The sequence below is a fragment of the Scyliorhinus torazame genome, chromosome 24, assembly GCF_047496885.1.
Source record: "Scyliorhinus torazame isolate Kashiwa2021f chromosome 24, sScyTor2.1, whole genome shotgun sequence".
Classification (NCBI taxonomy): Eukaryota; Metazoa; Chordata; class Chondrichthyes; order Carcharhiniformes; family Scyliorhinidae; genus Scyliorhinus; species Scyliorhinus torazame.
Window position 1 is genome coordinate 53,593,384 of NC_092730.1, and position 8,277 is coordinate 53,601,660.

An 8,277-nucleotide genomic window follows, 5' to 3' on the forward strand; every position below is an offset into this window, starting at 1 on the left:
CCACGCTCACACGGGGAGAACGTGCAGACTCCGCACAGACAGTAACCCAAGCCGGAATCGAACCTGGGACCTTGGAGCTGTGAAGCAATTGTGCTATCCACAATGCTACCGTGCTACCCTTATGTCTTTTATTCTGTTCGCAGTGGTGGCCAACGATCCAAAAATAACCCAATTTACCCAATGATCCCAGTATGAAAAGCAAGGGGCAAAAATTGTTACATTTGATATTATTTTAACAATGAAACGAAATTGAACAGGAATTCAGAAGGGCATTGAGCTGATATAATAAGCTTCGGGAGGCAATGATAAGTTGGTTTGAGTAAGCCCTGACGGTCGTTTGGCTCGTTGGTCTAGGGGTATGATTCTCGCTTAGGGATTTTTATTTGCGGTAAAATGCGAGAGGTCCCGGGTTCAAATCCCGGACGAGCCCTGCTTTTTTTTAAAATTAGTACGATCGATGTGGTGTCATTGACTGAAGTCGGGTTTGAGCAGGTTTGAGTTCCAGAGAATATATCAGTGCTGAACACGTGAAGACACGAACACGACATTTAAAGACCGTTTCACCATGGTGTAGGACTCTGAATTCCTCAGATATCAAGTAAAACAAACGAACGCTTGTGCATCCAGGTAGCTGGCTGGATGTAATGATTGTATGTAACCCCGATAAACCTTTGATTTATTTGCTGAACAAGAATCTTTCAATCTCCGCCTTAAAAATAGTCAATGTCCCGCTTCCGCCGCCTTCTGAGGCAGAGTTCCAAAGTCGCACAACTCTCTGAGAGTGAGAAATGTCCACATCTCCGTCCGAAAAGGGCGACATCCTTGTTATTCGCTGCCCAGTAGTTCTGCTCTCACCCACAAGCAGTGACATCCTTTCCACGTCCACTTTGTCAAGACCATTCAAAATCTGATGTACTTCAATCAGATCAACTGTCACTCTTCACATCTCCACTGGAAACAAGTGCAGTCTGTCTAACCTTTCCTCAATAGCAAACCCGCTCAAAGACCAACAAACAACAAAGAAAAGTACAGCACAGGAAGAGGCCCTTCGGCCCTCCAAGCGCGTGCCGACCATGCTGCCCGACTAAATTAAAATCTTCTACACTTCCTGGGTCCGTATCCCTCAATTCCCATCCTATTCATGTGTTTGTCAAGATGCCGCTTAAATGTAACTATCGTCGCTGCTTCCTCCACCTCCTCCTGTAGCGAGTTCCAGGCACCCACTACCCTCTGTGTTAAAAACTTGCCTCGTACATCTACTCCAAATCTTGCCCCTCGCACCTTAAACCTATGCCCCCCTAGTAATTGACCCCTCTACCCTGGGGAAAAGCCTCTGACTATCCACTCTGTCTATGCCCCTCATAGTTTTGTAGACCTCTACAAGGTCGCCCCTCAACGTCCGACGTTCCAGTGAGAACAAACCGAGTTTATTCAAACGCTCCTCAAAGCTAATGCCCTCCATAACAGGCAACATCCTGGTAAATCTCTTCTGCACCCTCTCTAAAGCCTCCACATCCTTCTGGTAGTGCGGCGACCAGAATTGAACACGATACTCCAAGTGTGGCCTTACTAAGGTTCTATACAGCTGCAACATGACTTGCCAATTCTTGTACTCAATGCCCCGGCCAATGAAGGCAAGCATGCCGTATGCCGTCTTGACTACCTTCTCCACCTGTGTTGCCCCTTTCAGTGACCTCTGGACCTGTAGACATAGATCTCTCTGACTTTCAATACTGTATATTCCCTCCCTGCATTATACCTTCCAAAATGCATTACCTCACATTTGTCCAGATTAAACTCCATCTGCCATCTCTCCGCCCAAGTCGCCAAACGAACTAAATCCTACTGTGTCCTCTGACAGACCACGTCGCTATCCGCAATTCCAACAACCTTTGTGTCATCTGCAAAATTGCTAATCAGACCATTTACATTTCCCTCCAAACCATTTATACACACTACGAACAGCAAAGGTCCCAGCCCTGATCCCTGTGGGTTTGAGGACTATATCAGATCAGACATAACCTATTTGAATGGTGGAGCAGACAGGATGGGCCGAATGGCCTACATCTGCTCCCACGTCTTACAGTGTAATGAGATCATCTGATGAACTTGGTTTCACGGCTGGGCTGCCGGTTCCGGAAAGACAAAATCTGCCAGCAGTGCCCCAGATGAAGCTGGCGTCTGTTTTGGAGCTTCTGAAGCCGCAAGTTTTCATGGTGCCAAACTCCTGCCCAAAGCTGGTGTCGTGATTTAAATCGATTATCAGACAGAGGATTAGGAATATCGGTATAGAGATTCGTGGAAGAAGATTCACTCCTCAGGCCTGTTGAACTCCGAATCTAACCTTCATCCTAGTTCCGTGTCGACGAGGATGGATTCAGACCCGCAGATGCAAAGCACAATGGATTAGCAGCGCATCACCTTCACCTCTCGGCCAACTCGCCATGTAACCTGACTTCACCAAACCACCTCATGGACTTTTAACACCCGCAATAACTAACGGAAGAAGGTTGTCTTTGTGCATTGGTCCAGATGTGCAGCCAGATGTGAAGTGTTGGAAATGTTGTTTCTGTCAGCAAATTACATTTCAATCATGTCAGCTCAGGGATTGTTCTGAAAGGACTGATGGGAAACACTTCAACACCATGTCCAACATGTTTCTACACATTGCAAATAAAACACCGCGGAAAGACTGAAAGTTACAAACAATTGATCGCATCATGATGGACATCACTCGGGCGCCTTAAACATCCCTTCAATGTCGGAGTTATGACGATTCTAATTTGTTATCCAGAGAATCCCTGCAGACATTCGGCCTCTTGAGTCTGCACCGAACGTCGGAAAGCGCACTCGACCTGGGCCCCCTCCTCCGCTTCTCACTGTAACCCCGTACTTGCTCATGACGAAGCCACCGAACTTACACATCATTAGACTGTGAGAGGAAACAGGAACACCCGGAAAAAAACACGCAGTAACGGGGATAAAGTGTAAACTCCACACAGATAGTCATGCAAGCTGGAATCCAACTACTATGAAATGCCAAGGGACAGGATGAATTGCTCTAACTCCACGTGAGTTGAGTGTGTGGGAAAATGAATGGCAGATGAATGTATAATTTGTATAAATGTGAGGTTATACACTTTGGGAGCGAAACCAGGAAGGCAGATTGTCATCTGAATGCCCATTAATAGGAGAGGGGAATGTGGACGAGACCTGGCGGTCCTCGTACACCTGTTGCTGAGGGTGAGCTTGCAGGTGCAGCAGGCGCGAAAGGAGGTCAATAGTATGTTGGCCTTCATCCCGAGAGGATTTCAGTGCAGGAGCAGGAATATCCTTGGTGCAATTATCCAGGGCCTTGGTAGGGCCACGTCTGGAATATCGTGTGCACATTTGGTCTCCTTCTCTGTGAAAGGGTGTTCTTGCTGTAGAGGGAGCGCAGAAGAGGTTCAGCAGACTGATTCCTGGGATTAAAGGTCTGACGTATGAGGAGAGACTGGGCGGTTGCGATCGCATTCGCTGGCGTTCAGAAGAATGAGGGGGATCTCATAGAAACCTATCGAATTCCAAAAGGACTGGACAGAGTTGATGCAGGAAGAATGCTCCTGATGGTGGGATGTTCAGAACCAGGGGTCACGTCTGAGGATATGGGGTAGACCGTGTTGGATTGAGAAGACTATAAATGTCTTTACGCAGAGTTTGGTCAGATTGGAATTTGCTCCCACAGCAATTTGCTGAGGCAAACCACCATATTTTCAAGAAACAGTGTGATAACGCACGTGGGGAGAAGGCAATCAACAATACGGGAGGGGAGGCGGGGGAAGGAGGGATCAGCCAATTGGGTTGGATGATCAGCCATGATCACAATGAATGGCAGAGAAGGCACGAAAGGCCGCAGGGCCTCCTTCTGCTCCAATTGTTTATGTTTCTATGATTGGCGCAGAGCAACTTAAAGGCTGCTAGGCGGGAGGTGCCGCTGATCTTCACAGGAACAGACAGTGAGACGGAACATTGATCATAAACAGACAGTGAGAGAAGACAACACAATAAACACAGGAAGCAACAATGGGAAATAACAAATCCATTCGATTGGAATGTTCAATACCGTTTGGAATTGACAAAACACCGCCTGAAGAGGAAATTAAATTGGAATTCCCAACATTTTACCATCTGGGAGAGAAAGGAGAAACGGAGAGAACAATGTAGGAAGGAAGAAAAGAAAGGATGGAACTGCTCCCTTGTACTTGGGGAACTGCTGGCCCACAATTTGCAGCATCTCACCGATTAGAAACAAAAGGACATAAAACTCTATCATTCGTGGATTCAATCAGATTCAGATTCATTTTGAACTCTAAAGGCTAAAGTATTTCTCACTCACTCAATATATTGACACATTTGAGAATAAATTGATCCCACAGGGTAATGTTGTGTTTCTGCTCTCTGGTTATTTGTTTTTCCTGTTACTCTTCCATTCGATGTAAATCAACAGGAAGAGGGAAAGGAGCGAGGGAGCGAATATTCTGTTTCCTTACATGATTCTCTTCTGATCGTCACTTTACAGAATATTATCAAGGTGTAAATGAGGAAATCTGTCAGCATTGAAATTTAATCTTCGACAGGAGGTCTTGTGGCGCCCGATAGCGCTTCTGAATGCCGATCCGAATGCTGCGTGTTAAATCACGTCAGGCTCACAGTGTTTTTCTGCTTGTTCCAGGATTTTATATCTGGACAAAGCCCATTGTGTGGGGAAGTTTTGAAAATCACACAAAGATAGAAAGTGAAATATGTTGTGAAGACGACAGAAGCAGATTACAGACGGATAGAGAGAGGTTGAGTGAGTGACAGAAACCTGGCAGCTCCAAATCAATGCTTAAAAAGCGCAGTGTTTCCCTTTGGCAGGTAGAGTAAAAATAAACAGAGCTTTACTTCGATGGCCAACGGCTGCAGAATTACGAGGGATCTCGGTTTGCTGATGCATGAATCACGAAAACTGAGTGTGTCAGTGCAACAAGTAATTAAGAAGGTGAGTAGAATTATATACTTATTACGAGAGGAGTTGAACATAAAAGTAAGGGTGTTATTCTTGAGTGATACAGTGAATTGGTGAAACCACATCACAGGATCAGAGAATGGTTACAGCTCAGAAAAAGGTCATTTGGACAATCGTGTTCGCACCGTCTCTCCAAACAAGCATTACGACTTCGGGCTATTCCCCTGCCCTGTCCCCGAACTTCTACAAGTTTTTTCTATTCAAGTAATCACCTGATGCCCTCCTGAACGCTTCGGTTGAACCTGCCTGCACCACACTTCCAGTCAGTGCATTCCAGACCCGAAGCACTCGTTGTGCAAAAGTGCTTCTTTTTCAAACATCACATCTGCTTCCTTTGCAAATCAACTGAAATCTGTGCCCTCTGGTTCTTGCTCTTTTAACTCGGGGGAACTGTTTCGCTCTATTTACTTCGCCTAGCCCCCTCATGATTTTGAACATCTCGATCAAATCTCCTCTCAGCCTGATCCTGCCCAAGGAGACCATTCCCAACATCTCTAATCTATCCTCATAAATGGAACCAATCCTGTAAACCTCTTCAGCACGCTCCCCAATACGTCCACAGCCGTCCTATATTGTGGCTCCCAGAGCTGTGCAAAATATTCCATCTGATGTCTAACTGGCGCCTTGCACAGATTCAGCATAACCTCCTTCCTCTTGTTCTCTTTTCCATTCGGAATAAACCCAGAATATGATCTGCTTTATTGTCTGTTCTCTCCACCTGTCCTGCTACCTTCAATGATCTATCCACACATACACCCACTTCTCTCTGCTCCTTCATCCCATAAATATTTGAATGGCAGCACCGTAGCATAGTGGTTAGCACTATGGCTTCACAGCGCTGGGTCTCAGGTTCGGATCACACTTGGATCAGTGTCTGTGTTCTCCCTGTGTCTGCGTGGGTTTCCTCCGGGTCCTCCGGTTTCCTTCCACACTCCAAAGATGTGCAGGTTAGGTGGATTGGCCATGCTAAATTTCCCTTAGGTTAGATGGGGTTGCTGGGATACGGGGTCAGGGTGGAGGTGTGGTTTTCAGTGGGGTGCTCTTTGAAGAGCCGGTGTAGATTCCATCGTCCGAATGGCCACCTTCTGCACTGTAAATTCTAAGATTCTATACTTCCCTACAAAAATGCATCATCTCACACGTCTCCAGATTGAAAATCTTCTTTTGTTTTTTCAAGTTCTATCCAGATTGTCCACGTCTCAATTTACAAAATTCCCAAGTTTGTACCATCATCAAACTTTGAAACTGTTCCCTGTACACCATGATCTAGCACATTGTTATATATCACGGAAAGCAAATGTTCCAGTAGGAACCCATGTGGAACACTACAAACCTTCCAGTCCGAAAAGTCTCCATTGACCATTATATTCTGTTCTTAATATTCAGCCACATTTAGATCCATATTGCTGCTGTCCCTTTTATTCCAGGAGCTGTAACATTTCGCTAATTCTGTGCAGTTTTGGTCTCCTTATTTGAGGAAAGATGTAAATACGTTGGAGACGGTTCAGAGGTGGTTTCCTCGATTGGTGCCAGGAATGAGCGGGTTTTCTATTGAGGAAAGGTTAGACAGACTGCACTTGTTTCCAGTGGAGATGTGAAGACTGACAGTTAATTTGATTGAAGTACATCAGATTTTGAATGTTCTTGACAAAGAGGACGTGGAAAGGATGTCACTGCTTGTGGGTGAGAGCAGAACTACTGGGCAGTTAAAAACAAGGATTTCGCCCTTTTCGGTCGGAAATTTGGAAATTTCTCCCTCTCAGAGAGTTGTGCGACTTTGGAACTCTGCCTCAGAAGGCGCGGAAGCGGGACATTGATTATTTTTAAGGCGGAGATTGAAAGATTCTTGTTCAGCAAATAAATCAAAGGTTATCGGGGTCACATACAACCATTGCATTCAGCCAGCTACCTGGATGAACAAGCGTTCGTTTGTTTTACTTGATATCTGAGGATAAATTCAGAATCCTCCACCATGGTGAAACGGTCTTTAAATGTTGTGTTCGTGTCTTCACATGTTCTGCACTGATATATTCTCTGCAGCTCAAACCTGCCCCCTATTTCAGTCAATGACACCATATCGATCGTCCTGATTTTAAAAAAACAGGGTCCGTCCGGGATTTGAACCCGGGACCACTCGCATTTCATTGCAAATGGAAGTTCCCTAAGCGAGAATCACACCCCTAGACCAACGAACCAACCGACGATGACGATTCACTCAAACCAGCTTCTCATTGCCTCCCGAAGCTTATTGTATCAGCTCAATGCGCTTCCATATTCCTGTTCAATTTGGTATCGTTGTTAAAATAAAATCAAAAGAAAAATTGTTGTCTCTTGCTTTTCGTACTGGGATCATTGGGTAAATTGGGGTATTTTGGGTTTGTTGGCCTCCACTGAGAACAGAATAAAACAGGACCTGAGGAACGAGCAGTTCTCCGAAAGCTAGTGTTTGAAACAAACCTGTTGGACTTTAACCTGGTGTTGTCAGACTTCTTACTGAACAGAATAAAAGACATACGGGCCCAGTCGTTGCTCTTGCTGAGTATTTCGCAAGCCCAGGCCAGATGGTGGGGGGTGAATGTAATGCGACATGAATCCAGGGTCCCGGTTGAGGCCGCACTCATGTGTGCGGAACTTGGCTACATGTTTCTGTTTGTCGATTCTGCGATGCCGCGCGTCCTGAAGGCCGCCTTGGAGAACGCTGACCCGGTGGTCAGAGGCTGAATGCCCTTGACTGATGTGTTCTCCGGTGTGACATGTGAATATTCCATTCATTCTCTGTCTGCAGTCTCTGCTGCTGTGTGTGGCACAGGTCTCCATAGACCGACGAGCCAGCCGCTGATTTGATCTCACTTAAAATAACTTTTAATTGCGTCCCAAAGCCCATCAGTTTCCCCACAATAATAAATCAGAAATGTGAATGAACAATGTGACATTTATCTCTCTGTACTGGTGATGATCAGAAGCAGGGATGTCAGTTTTCACCACTCGCCAAGTCGGCCTGTGGTTGCGTCTCGCCAATCACGTGGGTAATGTCATTCTGCCAGTCAGTGTGTTCAGTTGGCATTTTAGGAGAAATTCGAAGTCATCATGACTTCATCAGTGGCCCCATGGTTCAGGTGTGAGTGATAGAACATAGAAAATTACAGCACAGAACAGGCCCTTCGGCCCACGATGTTGTGCCGACCCTTTGTCCTAGATTAATCATAGAATTTACAGTGCAGAAGGAGTCT

General features: G+C 45.8%; 1 non-coding gene across 1 annotated transcript; it reads left to right on the forward strand.

Annotated features, from left to right (window-relative positions):
* The first annotated feature begins 339 nt into the window (after window positions 1-339).
* On the forward strand, window positions 340-430 carry trnap-agg (transfer RNA proline (anticodon AGG)). The gene is given in 2 exon segments: window positions 340-375; window positions 395-430. It is a non-coding gene; the product is annotated as a tRNA-Pro (tRNA).
* The last annotated feature ends 7,847 nt before the right edge of the window (window positions 431-8,277 follow it).